This window comes from Triturus cristatus, chromosome 1_1 (assembly GCF_964204655.1).
Source record: "Triturus cristatus chromosome 1_1, aTriCri1.1, whole genome shotgun sequence".
NCBI lineage: Eukaryota > Metazoa > Chordata > Amphibia > Caudata > Salamandridae > Triturus > Triturus cristatus.
In genome coordinates, this window is record NC_140579.1 from 201,311,204 (window position 1) to 201,327,481 (window position 16,278).

Here is a 16,278-nt window from a genome sequence, read left to right on the forward strand (position 1 = left end):
GTGTGAGTGAGTCAGTCAGAGAGAGTGAGTGTCAGTCAGTGAGAGTGAGTGTCAGTCAGTGAGAGTGAGTGAGTCAGTCAGTGAGAGTGAGTGAGTCAGTCAGTGAGAGTGAGTGAGTGAGTCAGTCAGTGAGAGTGAGTGAGTCAGTGAGAGAGAGAGTGAGTCAGTGAGAGTGAGTCAGTCAGTGAGAGTGAGCGAGTCAGTCAGTGAGAGTGAGTGAGTCAGTCAGTGAGAGTGAGTGAGTCAGTGAGAGTGAGTGAGTCAGTCAGGGAGACTGAGTCAGTCAGTGAGAGTGCGTGAGTCAGTCAGTGAGAGTGAGTGAGTCAGTCAGTGAGAGTGAGTGAGTCAGTCAGTGAGAGTGAGTGAGTCAGTCAGTGAGAGTGAGTCAGTCAGTGAGAGTGAGTGAGTCATTGAGAGTGAGTGAGTCAGTGAGAGTGAGTCAGTCAATCAGTGAGAGTGAGTCAGTCAGTCAGTGAGAGTGAGTCAGTGAGAGTGAGTCAGTGAGTGAGTGAGTCAGTGAGAGTGAGTGAGTCAGTGAGAGTGAGTCAATTAAAGTGAGTCAGTGAGAGTGAGTCAGTGAGAGTGAGAGTGAGGGAGTCAGTCAGTGAGAGTAAGTGAGTCAGTCAGTGAGAGTGAGTGAGTCAGTCAGTGAGAGTGAGTGAGTCAGCCAGTGAGTCAGCCAGTGAGTCATGCAGTGACTCAGTCAGTGAGAGTGAGCCAGTCAGTGAGAGTGAGTCAGTCAGTGAGAGTGAGTCAGTTAGTGAGTGAGAGTCAGTGAGTCAGTGAGAGTCAGTGAGTCAGTTAGAGTGAGTGAGTCAGTGAGAGTGAGTGAGTCAGTGAGAGTGAGTGAGTCAGTGAGAGTGAGTGAGTGAGTCAGTGAGAGTGAGTAAATCATTGATAGTGAGTGAGTCTGTGAGAGTGAGTGAGTCAGTGAGAGTGAGTGAGTCAGTCAGTGAGAGTGAGTGAGTCAGTCAGTGAGAGTGAGTCAGTCAGGTAGAGTAAGTGAGTCAGTCAGTGAGAGTGAGTGAGTCAGTCAGTGAGAGTGAGTCAGTCAGTGAGAGTGAGTGAGTCAGTGAGAGAGAGAGTGAGTAAGTGAGAGTGAGTCAGTCAGTGAGAGTGAGCAAGTCAGTCAGTGACAGTGAATGAGTCAGTCAGTGAGAGTGAGTGAGTCAGTGAGAGTGAGTGAGTCAGTCAGGGAGACTGAGTCAGTCAGTGAGAGTGCGTGAGTCAGTCAGTGAGAGTGAGTGTCAGTCAGTGAGAGTGAGTGTCAGTCAGTGAGAGTGAGTGTCAGTCAGTGAGAGTGAGTCTCAGTCAGTGAGAGTGAGTAAGTCAGTCAGTGAGAGTGAGTGAGTCAATGAGAGTGAGTGAGTCAGTCAGTGAGAGTGAGTCAGTCAGTGAGAGTGAGTGAGTCAGTCAGTGAGAGTGAGTGTCATTCAGTGAGAGTGAGTGTCAGTCAGTGAGAGTGAGTCTCAGTCAGTGAGAGTAAGTGAGTCAGTCAGTGAGAGTGAGTGAGTCAGTCAGTGAGAGTGAGTGAGTCCGTCAATGAGAGTGAGTAAGTCAGTCAGTGAGAGTGAGTGAGTCAGCCAGTGAGTCAGCCAGTTAGTCAGTCAGTGACTCAGTCAGTGAGAGTGAACCAGTCAGTGAGAGTGAGTCAGTCAGTGAGAGTGAGTCAGTCAGTGAGAGTGAGTCAGTCAGTGAGAGTCAGTGAGTCAGTGAGAGTCAGTGAGTCAGTGAGAGTGAGTGAGTCAGTGAGAGTGAGTGAGTGAGTCAGTGAGAGTGAGTGAGTGAGTCAGTGAGAGTGAATGAGTCATTGAGAGTGAGTGAGTCAGTGAGAGTGAGTGAGTCAGTGAGAGTGAGTGAATCAGTCAGTGAGAGTGAGTCAGTCAGTGAGTGTGAGTGAGTCAGTCAGTGAGAGAGAGAGAGAGTCAGTCAGTGAGAGTGAGTCAGTCAGTGAGAGTGAGTGAGTCAGTCAGTGAGAGTGAGTGAGTCAATCAGTGAGAGTGAGTCAGTCAGTGAGAGTGAGTGAGTCAGTGAGAGTGAGTCAGTCAGTGAGAGTGAGTGAGTCAGTGAGAGAGAGAGTGAGACAGTGAGAGTGACTCAGTCAGTGAGAGTGAGTTTCAGTCAGTGAGAGTGAGTGAGTCAGTCAGTGAGAGTGAGTGAGTCAGTCAGTGAGAGTGAGTGAGTCAGTCAGTGAGAGTGAGTCAGTCAGTGAGAGTAAGTGAGTCAGTCAGTGAGAGTGAGTGAGTCAGTGAGAGTGAGCGAGTCAGTCAGTGAGAGTGAGTGAGTCAGTCAGGGAGACTGAGTCAGTCAGTGAGAGTGCATGAGTCAGTCAGTGAAAGTGAGTGTCAGTCAGTGAGAGTGAGTGTCAGTCAGTGAGAGTGAGTGTCAGTCAGTGAGAGTGAGTGTCAGTCAGTGAGAGTGAGTGAGTCAGTCAGTGAGAGTAAGTGAGTCAGTCAGTGAGAGTGAGTGAGTCAGTCAGTGAGAGTGAGTGAGTCAGCCAGTGAGTCAGCCAGTGAGTCATGCAGTGACTCAGTCAGTGAGAGTGAGCCAGTCAGTGAGAGTGAGTCAGTCAGTGAGAGTGAGTCAGTCAGTGAGTGAGAGTCAGTGAGTCAGTGAGAGTCAGTGAGTCAGTTAGAGTGAGTGAGTCAGTGAGAGTGAGTGAGTCAGTGAGAGTGAGTGAGTCAGTGAGAGTGAGTGAGTGAGTCAGTCAGAGTGAGTAAATCATTGAGAGTGAGTGAGTCAGTGAGAGTGAGTGAGTCAGTGAGAGTGAGTCAGTCAGTCAGTGAGAGTGAGTGAGTCAGTCAGTGAGTGTGAGTGAGTCAGTCAGTAAGAGAGAGAGAGAGTCAGTCAGTGAGAGTGAGTCAGTCAGTGAGAGTGAGTGAGTCAGTGAGTGAGAGTGAGTGAGTCAGTCAGTTAGAATGAGTCAATCAGTGAGAGTGAGTCAGTCAGTGAGAGTGAGTCAGTCAGTGAGAGTGAGTGAGTCAGTGAGAGAGAGAGTGAGTCAGTGAGAGTGAGTGAGTCAGTCAGGGAGACTGAGTCAGTCAGTGAGAGTACGTGAGTCAGTCAGTGAGAGTGAGTCAGTCAGTGAGAGTGAGTCAGTCAGTGAGAGTGAATGAGTCAGTCAGTGAGAGTGAGTGAGTCAGTCAGTGAGTGTGAGTGAGTCAGTCAGTAAGAGAGAGAGAGAGAGTCAGTCAGTGAGAGTGAGTCAGTCAGTGAGAGTGAGTGAGTCAGTGAGTGAGAGTGAGTGAGTCAGTCAGTTAGAATGAGTCAATCAGTGAGAGTGAGTCAGTCAGTGAGAGTGAGTCAGTCAGTGAGAGTGAGTCAGTCAGTGAGAGAGAGAGTCAGTCAGTGAGAGTGAGTCAGTCAGTGAGAGTGAGTGAGTCAGTCAGTGAGAGTGAGTGAGTCAATCAGTGAGAGTGAGTCAGTCAGTGAGAGTGAGTGAGTCAGTGAGAGTGAGTCAGTCAGTGAGAGTGAGTGAGTCAGTGAGAGAGAGAGTGAGTCAGTGAGAGTGACTCAGTCAGTGAGAGTGAGTTTCAGTCAGTGAGAGTGAGTGAGTCAGTCAGTGAGAGTGAGTGAGTCAGTCAGTGAGAGTGAGTGAGTCAGTCAGTGAGAGTGAGTCAGTCAGTGAGAGTAAGTGAGTCAGTCAGTGAGAGTGAGTGAGTCAGTGAGAGTGAGCGAGTCAGTCAGTGAGAGTGAGTGAGTCAGTCAGGGAGACTGAGTCAGTCAGTGAGAGTGCATGAGTCAGTCAGTGAAAGTGAGTGTCAGTCAGTGAGAGTGAGTGTCAGTCAGTGAGAGTGAGTGTCAGTCAGTGAGAGTGAGTGTCAGTCAGTGAGAGTGAGTGAGTCAGTCAGTGAGAGTAAGTGAGTCAGTCAGTGAGAGTGAGTGAGTCAGTCAGTGAGAGTGAGTGAGTCAGCCAGTGAGTCAGCCAGTGAGTCATGCAGTGACTCAGTCAGTGAGAGTGAGCCAGTCAGTGAGAGTGAGTCAGTCAGTGAGAGTGAGTCAGTCAGTGAGTGAGAGTCAGTGAGTCAGTGAGAGTCAGTGAGTCAGTTAGAGTGAGTGAGTCAGTGAGAGTGAGTGAGTCAGTGAGAGTGAGTGAGTCAGTGAGAGTGAGTGAGTGAGTCAGTCAGAGTGAGTAAATCATTGAGAGTGAGTGAGTCAGTGAGAGTGAGTGAGTCAGTGAGAGTGAGTGAGTCAGTCAGTGAGAGTGAGTGAGTCAGTCAGTGAGTGTGAGTGAGTCAGTCAGTAAGAGAGAGAGAGAGTCAGTCAGTGAGAGTGAGTCAGTCAGTGAGAGTGAGTGAGTCAGTGAGTGAGAGTGAGTGAGTCAGTCAGTTAGAATGAGTCAATCAGTGAGAGTGAGTCAGTCAGTGAGAGTGAGTCAGTCAGTGAGAGTGAGTGAGTCAGTGAGAGAGAGAGTGAGTCAGTGAGAGTGAGTGAGTCAGTCAGGGAGACTGAGTCAGTCAGTGAGAGTACGTGAGTCAGTCAGTGAGAGTGAGTGTCAGTCAGTGAGAGTGAGTGTCAGTCAGTGAGAGTTAGTGTCAGTCAGTGAGAGTGAGTCTCAGTCAGTGAGAGTGAGTGAGTCAGTCAGTGAGAGTGAGTGAGTCAGTCAGTGAGAGTGAGTGAGTCAGTCAGTGAGAGTGAGTGAGTCAGCCAGTCAGTCAGCCAGTGGGTCAGTCAGTGACTCAGTCAGTGAGAGTGAGCCAGTCAGTGAGAGTGAGTCAGTCAGTGAGAGTGAGTCAGTCAGTGAGAGTGAGTCAGTGAGAGTGAGTCAGTGAGAGTGAGTGAGTCAGTGAGAGAGAGAGTGAGTCAGTGAGAGTGAGTCAGTCAGTGAGAGTGAGCGAGTCAGTCAGTGAGAGTGAGTGAGTCAGTCAGTGAGAGTGAGTGAGTCAGTGAGAGTGAGTGAGTCAGTCAGGGAGACTGAGTCAGTCAGTGAGAGTACATGAGTCAGTCAGTGAGAGTGAGTGAGTCAGTCAGTGAGAGTGAGTGAGTGAGTCAGTGAGAGTGAGTAAATCATTGAGAGTGAATGAGTCAGTGAGAGTGAGTGAGTCAGTGAGAGTGAGTGAGTCAGTCAGTGAGAGTGAGTGAGTCAGTCAGTGAGTGTGAGTGAGTCAGTCAGTGAGAGAGAGAGAGTCAGTCAGTGAGAGTGAGTCAGTCAGTGAGAGTGAGTGAGTCAGTCAGTGAGAGTGAGTGAGTCAGTCAGTAAGAGTGAGTCAATCAGTGAGAGTGAGTCAGTCAGTGAGAGTGAGTCAGTCAGTGAGAGTGAGTGAGTCAGTGAGAGAGAGAGTGAGTCAGTGAGAGTGAGTCAGTCAGTGAGGGTGAGCGAGTCAGTCAGTGAGAGTGAGTGAGTCAGTCAGTGAGAGTGAGTGAGTCAGTGAGAGTGAGTGAGTCAGTCAGGGAGACTGAGTCAGTCAGTGAGAGTGAGTGTCAGTCAGTGAGAGTGAGTGTCAGTCAGTGAGAGTGAGTGTCAGTCAGTGAGAGTGAGTGTCAGTCAGTGAGAGTGAGTCTCAGTCAGTGAGAGTGAGTCAGTCAGTGAGAGTAAGTGAGTCAGTCAGTGAGAGTGAGTGAGTCAGTCAGTGAGAGTGAGTGAGTCAGCCAGTGAGTCAGCCAGTGAGTCATGCAGTGACTCAGTCAGTGAGAGTGAGCCAGTCAGTGAGAGTGAGTCAGTCAGTGAGAGTGAGTCAGTCAGTGAGTGAGAGTCAGTGAGTCAGTGAGAGTCAGTGAGAGTCAGTGAGTCAGTTAGAGTGAGTGAGTCAGTGAGAGTGAGTGAGTCAGTGAGAGTGAGTGAGTCAGTGAGAGTGAGTGAGTGAGTCAGTGAGAGTGAGTAAATCATTGAGAGTGAGTGAGTCAGTGAGAGTGAGTGAGTCAGTGAGAGTGAGTGAGTCAGTCAGTGAGAGTGAGTGAGTCAGTCAGTGAGTGTGAGTGAGTCAGTCAGAGAGAGTGAGTGTCAGTCAGTGAGAGTGAGTGTCAGTCAGTGAGAGTGAGTGAGTCAGTCAGTGAGAGTGAGTGAGTCAGTCAGTGAGAGTGAGTGAGTGAGTCAGTCAGTGAGAGTGAGTGAGTCAGTGAGAGAGAGAGTGAGTCAGTGAGAGTGAGTCAGTCAGTGAGAGTGAGCGAGTCAGTCAGTGAGAGTGAGTGAGTCAGTCAGTGAGAGTGAGTGAGTCAGTGAGAGTGAGTGAGTCAGTCAGGGAGACTGAGTCAGTCAGTGAGAGTGCGTGAGTCAGTCAGTGAGAGTGAGTGAGTCAGTCAGTGAGAGTGAGTGAGTCAGTCAGTGAGAGTGAGTGAGTCAGTCAGTGAGAGTGAGTCAGTCAGTGAGAGTGAGTGAGTCATTGAGAGTGAGTGAGTCAGTGAGAGTGAGTCAGTCAATCAGTGAGAGTGAGTCAGTCAGTCAGTGAGAGTGAGTCAGTGAGAGTGAGTCAGTGAGTGAGTGAGTCAGTGAGAGTGAGTGAGTCAGTGAGAGTGAGTCAATTAAAGTGAGTCAGTGAGAGTGAGTCAGTGAGAGTGAGAGTGAGGGAGTCAGTCAGTGAGAGTAAGTGAGTCAGTCAGTGAGAGTGAGTGAGTCAGTCAGTGAGAGTGAGTGAGTCAGCCAGTGAGTCAGCCAGTGAGTCATGCAGTGACTCAGTCAGTGAGAGTGAGCCAGTCAGTGAGAGTGAGTCAGTCAGTGAGAGTGAGTCAGTTAGTGAGTGAGAGTCAGTGAGTCAGTGAGAGTCAGTGAGTCAGTTAGAGTGAGTGAGTCAGTGAGAGTGAGTGAGTCAGTGAGAGTGAGTGAGTCAGTGAGAGTGAGTGAGTGAGTCAGTGAGAGTGAGTAAATCATTGATAGTGAGTGAGTCTGTGAGAGTGAGTGAGTCAGTGAGAGTGAGTGAGTCAGTCAGTGAGAGTGAGTGAGTCAGTCAGTGAGAGTGAGTCAGTCAGGTAGAGTAAGTGAGTCAGTCAGTGAGAGTGAGTGAGTCAGTCAGTGAGAGTGAGTCAGTCAGTGAGAGTGAGTGAGTCAGTGAGAGAGAGAGTGAGTAAGTGAGAGTGAGTCAGTCAGTGAGAGTGAGCAAGTCAGTCAGTGACAGTGAATGAGTCAGTCAGTGAGAGTGAGTGAGTCAGTGAGAGTGAGTGAGTCAGTCAGGGAGACTGAGTCAGTCAGTGAGAGTGCGTGAGTCAGTCAGTGAGAGTGAGTGTCAGTCAGTGAGAGTGAGTGTCAGTCAGTGAGAGTGAGTGTCAGTCAGTGAGAGTGAGTCTCAGTCAGTGAGAGTGAGTAAGTCAGTCAGTGAGAGTGAGTGAGTCAATGAGAGTGAGTGAGTCAGTCAGTGAGAGTGAGTCAGTCAGTGAGAGTGAGTGAGTCAGTCAGTGAGAGTGAGTGTCATTCAGTGAGAGTGAGTGTCAGTCAGTGAGAGTGAGTCTCAGTCAGTGAGAGTAAGTGAGTCAGTCAGTGAGAGTGAGTGAGTCAGTCAGTGAGAGTGAGTGAGTCCGTCAATGAGAGTGAGTAAGTCAGTCAGTGAGAGTGAGTGAGTCAGCCAGTGAGTCAGCCAGTTAGTCAGTCAGTGACTCAGTCAGTGAGAGTGAACCAGTCAGTGAGAGTGAGTCAGTCAGTGAGAGTGAGTCAGTCAGTGAGAGTGAGTCAGTCAGTGAGAGTCAGTGAGTCAGTGAGAGTCAGTGAGTCAGTGAGAGTGAGTGAGTCAGTGAGAGTGAGTGAGTGAGTCAGTGAGAGTGAGTGAGTGAGTCAGTGAGAGTGAATGAGTCATTGAGAGTGAGTGAGTCAGTGAGAGTGAGTGAGTCAGTGAGAGTGAGTGAATCAGTCAGTGAGAGTGAGTCAGTCAGTGAGTGTGAGTGAGTCAGTCAGTGAGAGAGAGAGAGAGTCAGTCAGTGAGAGTGAGTCAGTCAGTGAGAGTGAGTGAGTCAGTCAGTGAGAGTGAGTGAGTCAATCAGTGAGAGTGAGTCAGTCAGTGAGAGTGAGTGAGTCAGTGAGAGTGAGTCAGTCAGTGAGAGTGAGTGAGTCAGTGAGAGAGAGAGTGAGACAGTGAGAGTGACTCAGTCAGTGAGAGTGAGTTTCAGTCAGTGAGAGTGAGTGAGTCAGTCAGTGAGAGTGAGTGAGTCAGTCAGTGAGAGTGAGTGAGTCAGTCAGTGAGAGTGAGTCAGTCAGTGAGAGTAAGTGAGTCAGTCAGTGAGAGTGAGTGAGTCAGTGAGAGAGAGAGTGAGTCAGTGAGAGTGAGTCAGTCAGTGAGAGTGAGCGAGTCAGTCAGTGAGAGTGAGTGAGTCAGTCAGTGAGAGTGAGTGAGTCAGTGAGAGTGAGTGAGTCAGTCAGGGAGACTGAGTCAGTCAGTGAGAGTACGTGAGTCAGTCAGTGAGAGTGAGTGTCAGTCAGTGAGAGTGAGTGTCAGTCAGTGAGAGTGAGTCTCAGTCAGTGAGAGTGAGTGAGTCAGTCAGTGAGAGTGAGTGAGTCAGTCAGTGAGAGTGAGTGAGTCAGTCAGTGAGAGTGAGTGAGTCAGCCAGTGAGTCAGCCAGTGGGTCAGTCAGTGACTCAGTCAGTGAGAGTGAGCCAGTCAGTGAGAGTGAGTCAGTCAGTGAGAGTGAGTCAGTCAGTGAGTGAGAGTCACTGAGTCAGTGAGAGTCAGTGAGTCAGTTAGAGTGAGTGAATCAGTGAGAGTGAGTGAGTCAGTGAGAGTGAGTGAGTGAGTCAGTGAGAGCGAGTGAGTGAGTCAGTGAGAGTGAGTAAATCATTGAGAGTGAGTGAGTCAGTGAGAGTGAGTGAGTCAGTGAGAGTAAATCAGTCAGTCAGTGAGAGTGAGTGAGTCAGTCAGTGAGTGTGAGTGAGTCAGTCAGTGAGAGAGAGAGAGTCAGTCAGTGAGAGTGAGTCAGTCAGTGAGAGTGAGTGAGTCAGTCAGTGAGAGTGAGTGAGTCAGTCAGTGAGAGTGAGTCAGTCAGTGAGAGTGAGTGAGTCAGTGAGAGAGAGAGTGAGTCAGTGAGAGTGAGTCAGTCAGTGAGAGTGAGCGAGTCAGTCAGTGAGAGTGAGTGAGTCAGTCAGTGAGAGTGAGTGAGTCAGTGAGAGTGAGTGAGTCAGTCAGGGAGACTGAGTCAGTCAGTGAGAGTGCGTGAGTCAGTCAGTGAGAGTGAGTGTCAGTCAGTGAGAGTGAGTGTCAGTCAGTGAGAGTGAGTCTCAGTCAGTGAGAGTGAGTGAGTCAGTCAGTGAGAGTGAGTGAGTCAGTCAGTGAGAGTGAGTGAGTCAGTCAGTGAGAGTGAGTCAATCAGTGAGAGTGAGTCAGTCAGTGAGAGTGAGTCAGTCAGTGAGAGTGAATGAGTCAGTCAGTGAGAGTGAGTGAGTCAGTCAGTGAGTGTGAGTGAGTCAGTCAGTAAGAGAGAGAGAGAGAGTCAGTCAGTGAGAGTGAGTCAGTCAGTGAGAGTGAGTGAGTCAGTGAGTGAGAGTGAGTGAGTCAGTCAGTTAGAATGAGTCAATCAGTGAGAGTGAGTCAGTCAGTGAGAGTGAGTCAGTCAGTGAGAGTGAGTCAGTCAGTGAGAGAGAGAGTCAGTCAGTGAGAGTGAGTCAGTCAGTGAGAGTGAGTGAGTCAGTCAGTGAGAGTGAGTGAGTCAATCAGTGAGAGTGAGTCAGTCAGTGAGAGTGAGTGAGTCAGTGAGAGTGAGTCAGTCAGTGAGAGTGAGTGAGTCAGTGAGAGAGAGAGTGAGTCAGTGAGAGTGACTCAGTCAGTGAGAGTGAGTTTCAGTCAGTGAGAGTGAGTGAGTCAGTCAGTGAGAGTGAGTGAGTCAGTCAGTGAGAGTGAGTGAGTCAGTCAGTGAGAGTGAGTCAGTCAGTGAGAGTAAGTGAGTCAGTCAGTGAGAGTGAGTGAGTCAGTGAGAGTGAGCGAGTCAGTCAGTGAGAGTGAGTGAGTCAGTCAGGGAGACTGAGTCAGTCAGTGAGAGTGCATGAGTCAGTCAGTGAAAGTGAGTGTCAGTCAGTGAGAGTGAGTGTCAGTCAGTGAGAGTGAGTGTCAGTCAGTGAGAGTGAGTGTCAGTCAGTGAGAGTGAGTGAGTCAGTCAGTGAGAGTAAGTGAGTCAGTCAGTGAGAGTGAGTGAGTCAGTCAGTGAGAGTGAGTGAGTCAGCCAGTGAGTCAGCCAGTGAGTCATGCAGTGACTCAGTCAGTGAGAGTGAGCCAGTCAGTGAGAGTGAGTCAGTCAGTGAGAGTGAGTCAGTCAGTGAGTGAGAGTCAGTGAGTCAGTGAGAGTCAGTGAGTCAGTTAGAGTGAGTGAGTCAGTGAGAGTGAGTGAGTCAGTGAGAGTGAGTGAGTCAGTGAGAGTGAGTGAGTGAGTCAGTCAGAGTGAGTAAATCATTGAGAGTGAGTGAGTCAGTGAGAGTGAGTGAGTCAGTGAGAGTGAGTGAGTCAGTCAGTGAGAGTGAGTGAGTCAGTCAGTGAGTGTGAGTGAGTCAGTCAGTAAGAGAGAGAGAGAGTCAGTCAGTGAGAGTGAGTCAGTCAGTGAGAGTGAGTGAGTCAGTGAGTGAGAGTGAGTGAGTCAGTCAGTTAGAATGAGTCAATCAGTGAGAGTGAGTCAGTCAGTGAGAGTGAGTCAGTCAGTGAGAGTGAGTGAGTCAGTGAGAGAGAGAGTGAGTCAGTGAGAGTGAGTGAGTCAGTCAGGGAGACTGAGTCAGTCAGTGAGAGTACGTGAGTCAGTCAGTGAGAGTGAGTGTCAGTCAGTGAGAGTGAGTGTCAGTCAGTGAGAGTTAGTGTCAGTCAGTGAGAGTGAGTCTCAGTCAGTGAGAGTGAGTGAGTCAGTCAGTGAGAGTGAGTGAGTCAGTCAGTGAGAGTGAGTGAGTCAGTCAGTGAGAGTGAGTGAGTCAGCCAGTCAGTCAGCCAGTGGGTCAGTCAGTGACTCAGTCAGTGAGAGTGAGCCAGTCAGTGAGAGTGAGTCAGTCAGTGAGAGTGAGTCAGTCAGTGAGAGTGAGTCAGTGAGAGTGAGTCAGTGAGAGTGAGTGAGTCAGTGAGAGAGAGAGTGAGTCAGTGAGAGTGAGTCAGTCAGTGAGAGTGAGCGAGTCAGTCAGTGAGAGTGAGTGAGTCAGTCAGTGAGAGTGAGTGAGTCAGTGAGAGTGAGTGAGTCAGTCAGGGAGACTGAGTCAGTCAGTGAGAGTACATGAGTCAGTCAGTGAGAGTGAGTGAGTCAGTCAGTGAGAGTGAGTGAGTGAGTCAGTGAGAGTGAGTAAATCATTGAGAGTGAATGAGTCAGTGAGAGTGAGTGAGTCAGTGAGAGTGAGTGAGTCAGTCAGTGAGAGTGAGTGAGTCAGTCAGTGAGTGTGAGTGAGTCAGTCAGTGAGAGAGAGAGAGTCAGTCAGTGAGAGTGAGTCAGTCAGTGAGAGTGAGTGAGTCAGTCAGTGAGAGTGAGTGAGTCAGTCAGTAAGAGTGAGTCAATCAGTGAGAGTGAGTCAGTCAGTGAGAGTGAGTCAGTCAGTGAGAGTGAGTGAGTCAGTGAGAGAGAGAGTGAGTCAGTGAGAGTGAGTCAGTCAGTGAGGGTGAGCGAGTCAGTCAGTGAGAGTGAGTGAGTCAGTCAGTGAGAGTGAGTGAGTCAGTGAGAGTGAGTGAGTCAGTCAGGGAGACTGAGTCAGTCAGTGAGAGTGAGTGTCAGTCAGTGAGAGTGAGTGTCAGTCAGTGAGAGTGAGTGTCAGTCAGTGAGAGTGAGTGTCAGTCAGTGAGAGTGAGTCTCAGTCAGTGAGAGTGAGTCAGTCAGTGAGAGTAAGTGAGTCAGTCAGTGAGAGTGAGTGAGTCAGTCAGTGAGAGTGAGTGAGTCAGCCAGTGAGTCAGCCAGTGAGTCATGCAGTGACTCAGTCAGTGAGAGTGAGCCAGTCAGTGAGAGTGAGTCAGTCAGTGAGAGTGAGTCAGTCAGTGAGTGAGAGTCAGTGAGTCAGTGAGAGTCAGTGAGTCAGTTAGAGTGAGTGAGTCAGTGAGAGTGAGTGAGTCAGTGAGAGTGAGTGAGTCAGTGAGAGTGAGTGAGTGAGTCAGTGAGAGTGAGTAAATCATTGAGAGTGAGTGAGTCAGTGAGAGTGAGTGAGTCAGTGAGAGTGAGTGAGTCAGTCAGTGAGAGTGAGTGAGTCAGTCAGTGAGTGTGAGTGAGTCAGTCAGAGAGAGTGAGTGTCAGTCAGTGAGAGTGAGTGTCAGTCAGTGAGAGTGAGTGAGTCAGTCAGTGAGAGTGAGTGAGTCAGTCAGTGAGAGTGAGTGAGTGAGTCAGTCAGTGAGAGTGAGTGAGTCAGTGAGAGAGAGAGTGAGTCAGTGAGAGTGAGTCAGTCAGTGAGAGTGAGCGAGTCAGTCAGTGAGAGTGAGTGAGTCAGTCAGTGAGAGTGAGTGAGTCAGTGAGAGTGAGTGAGTCAGTCAGGGAGACTGAGACAGTCAGTGAGAGTGCGTGAGTCAGTCAGTGAGAGTGAGTGAGTCAGTCAGTGAGAGTGAGTGAGTCAGTCAGTGAGAGTGAGTGAGTCAGTCAGTGAGAGTGAGTCAGTCAGTGAGAGTGAGTGAGTCATTGAGAGTGAGTGAGTCAGTGAGAGTGAGTCAGTCAATCAGTGAGAGTGAGTCAGTCAGTCAGTGAGAGTGAGTCAGTGAGAGTGAGTCAGTGAGTGAGTGAGTCAGTGAGAGTGAGTGAGTCAGTGAGAGTGAGTCAATTAAAGTGAGTCAGTGAGAGTGAGTCAGTGAGAGTGAGAGTGAGGGAGTCAGTCAGTGAGAGTAAGTGAGTCAGTCAGTGAGAGTGAGTGAGTCAGTCAGTGAGAGTGAGTGAGTCAGCCAGTGAGTCAGCCAGTGAGTCATGCAGTGACTCAGTCAGTGAGAGTGAGCCAGTCAGTGAGAGTGAGTCAGTCAGTGAGAGTGAGTCAGTTAGTGAGTGAGAGTCAGTGAGTCAGTGAGAGTCAGTGAGTCAGTTAGAGTGAGTGAGTCAGTGAGAGTGAGTGAGTCAGTGAGAGTGAGTGAGTCAGTGAGAGTGAGTGAGTGAGTCAGTGAGAGTGAGTAAATCATTGATAGTGAGTGAGTCTGTGAGAGTGAGTGAGTCAGTGAGAGTGAGTGAGTCAGTCAGTGAGAGTGAGTGAGTCAGTCAGTGAGAGTGAGTCAGTCAGGTAGAGTAAGTGAGTCAGTCAGTGAGAGTGAGTGAGTCAGTCAGTGAGAGTGAGTCAGTCAGTGAGAGTGAGTGAGTCAGTGAGAGAGAGAGTGAGTAAGTGAGAGTGAGTCAGTCAGTGAGAGTGAGCAAGTCAGTCAGTGACAGTGAATGAGTCAGTCAGTGAGAGTGAGTGAGTCAGTGAGAGTGAGTGAGTCAGTCAGGGAGACTGAGTCAGTCAGTGAGAGTGCGTGAGTCAGTCAGTGAGAGTGAGTGTCAGTCAGTGAGAGTGAGTGTCAGTCAGTGAGAGTGAGTGTCAGTCAGTGAGAGTGAGTCTCAGTCAGTGAGAGTGAGTAAGTCAGTCAGTGAGAGTGAGTGAGTCAATGAGAGTGAGTGAGTCAGTCAGTGAGAGTGAGTCAGTCAGTGAGAGTGAGTGAGTCAGTCAGTGAGAGTGAGTGTCATTCAGTGAGAGTGAGTGTCAGTCAGTGAGAGTGAGTCTCAGTCAGTGAGAGTAAGTGAGTCAGTCAGTGAGAGTGAGTGAGTCAGTCAGTGAGAGTGAGTGAGTCCGTCAATGAGAGTGAGTAAGTCAGTCAGTGAGAGTGAGTGAGTCAGCCAGTGAGTCAGCCAGTTAGTCAGTCAGTGACTCAGTCAGTGAGAGTGAACCAGTCAGTGAGAGTGAGTCAGTCAGTGAGAGTGAGTCAGTCAGTGAGAGTGAGTCAGTCAGTGAGAGTCAGTGAGTCAGTGAGAGTCAGTGAGTCAGTGAGAGTGAGTGAGTCAGTGAGAGTGAGTGAGTGAGTCAGTGAGAGTGAGTGAGTGAGTCAGTGAGAGTGAATGAGTCATTGAGAGTGAGTGAGTCAGTGAGAGTGAGTGAGTCAGTGAGAGTGAGTGAATCAGTCAGTGAGAGTGAGTCAGTCAGTGAGTGTGAGTGAGTCAGTCAGTGAGAGAGAGAGAGAGTCAGTCAGTGAGAGTGAGTCAGTCAGTGAGAGTGAGTGAGTCAGTCAGTGAGAGTGAGTGAGTCAATCAGTGAGAGTGAGTCAGTCAGTGAGAGTGAGTGAGTCAGTGAGAGTGAGTCAGTCAGTGAGAGTGAGTGAGTCAGTGAGAGAGAGAGTGAGACAGTGAGAGTGACTCAGTCAGTGAGAGTGAGTTTCAGTCAGTGAGAGTGAGTGAGTCAGTCAGTGAGAGTGAGTGAGTCAGTCAGTGAGAGTGAGTGAGTCAGTCAGTGAGAGTGAGTCAGTCAGTGAGAGTAAGTGAGTCAGTCAGTGAGAGTGAGTGAGTCAGTGAGAGTGAGCGAGTCAGTCAGTGAGAGTGAGTGAGTCAGTCAGGGAGACTGAGTCAGTCAGTGAGAGTGCATGAGTCAGTCAGTGAAAGTGAGTGTCAGTCAGTGAGAGTGAGTGTCAGTCAGTGAGAGTGAGTGTCAGTCAGTGAGAGTGAGTGTCAGTCAGTGAGAGTGAGTGAGTCAGTCAGTGAGAGTAAGTGAGTCAGTCAGTGAGAGTGAGTGAGTCAGTCAGTGAGAGTGAGTGAGTCAGCCAGTGAGTCAGCCAGTGAGTCATGCAGTGACTCAGTCAGTGAGAGTGAGCCAGTCAGTGAGAGTGAGTCAGTCAGTGAGAGTGAGTCAGTCAGTGAGTGAGAGTCAGTGAGTCAGTGAGAGTCAGTGAGTCAGTTAGAGTGAGTGAGTCAGTGAGAGTGAGTGAGTCAGTGAGAGTGAGTGAGTCAGTGAGAGTGAGTGAGTGAGTCAGTCAGAGTGAGTAAATCATTGAGAGTGAGTGAGTCAGTGAGAGTGAGTGAGTCAGTGAGAGTGAGTCAGTCAGTCAGTGAGAGTGAGTGAGTCAGTCAGTGAGTGTGAGTGAGTCAGTCAGTAAGAGAGAGAGAGAGTCAGTCAGTGAGAGTGAGTCAGTCAGTGAGAGTGAGTGAGTCAGTGAGTGAGAGTGAGTGAGTCAGTCAGTTAGAATGAGTCAATCAGTGAGAGTGAGTCAGTCAGTGAGAGTGAGTCAGTCAGTGAGAGTGAGTGAGTCAGTGAGAGAGAGAGTGAGTCAGTGAGAGTGAGTGAGTCAGTCAGGGAGACTGAGTCAGTCAGTGAGAGTACGTGAGTCAGTCAGTGAGAGTGAGTCAGTCAGTGAGAGTGAGTCAGTCAGTGAGAGTGAATGAGTCAGTCAGTGAGAGTGAGTGAGTCAGTCAGTGAGTGTGAGTGAGTCAGTCAGTAAGAGAGAGAGAGAGAGTCAGTCAGTGAGAGTGAGTCAGTCAGTGAGAGTGAGTGAGTCAGTGAGTGAGAGTGAGTGAGTCAGTCAGTTAGAATGAGTCAATCAGTGAGAGTGAGTCAGTCAGTGAGAGTGAGTCAGTCAGTGAGAGTGAGTCAGTCAGTGAGAGAGAGAGTCAGTCAGTGAGAGTGAGTCAGTCAGTGAGAGTGAGTGAGTCAGTCAGTGAGAGTGAGTGAGTCAATCAGTGAGAGTGAGTCAGTCAGTGAGAGTGAGTGAGTCAGTGAGAGTGAGTCAGTCAGTGAGAGTGAGTGAGTCAGTGAGAGAGAGAGTGAGTCAGTGAGAGTGACTCAGTCAGTGAGAGTGAGTTTCAGTCAGTGAGAGTGAGTGAGTCAGTCAGTGAGAGTGAGTGAGTCAGTCAGTGAGAGTGAGTGAGTCAGTCAGTGAGAGTGAGTCAGTCAGTGAGAGTAAGTGAGTCAGTCAGTGAGAGTGAGTGAGTCAGTGAGAGTGAGCGAGTCAGTCAGTGAGAGTGAGTGAGTCAGTCAGGGAGACTGAGTCAGTCAGTGAGAGTGCATGAGTCAGTCAGTGAAAGTGAGTGTCAGTCAGTGAGAGTGAGTGTCAGTCAGTGAGAGTGAGTGTCAGTCAGTGAGAGTGAGTGTCAGTCAGTGAGAGTGAGTGAGTCAGTCAGTGAGAGTAAGTGAGTCAGTCAGTGAGAGTGAGTGAGTCAGTCAGTGAGAGTGAGTGAGTCAGCCAGTGAGTCAGCCAGTGAGTCATGCAGTGACTCAGTCAGTGAGAGTGAGCCAGTCAGTGAGAGTGAGTCAGTCAGTGAGAGTGAGTCAGTCAGTGAGTGAGAGTCAGTGAGTCAGTGAGAGTCAGTGAGTCAGTTAGAGTGAGTGAGTCAGTGAGAGTGAGTGAGTCAGTGAGAGTGAGTGAGTCAGTGAGAGTGAGTGAGTGAGTCAGTCAGAGTGAGTAAATCATTGAGAGTGAGTGAGTCAGTGAGAGTGAGTGAGTCAGTGAGAGTGAGTGAGTCAGTCAGTGAGAGTGAGTGAGTCAGTCA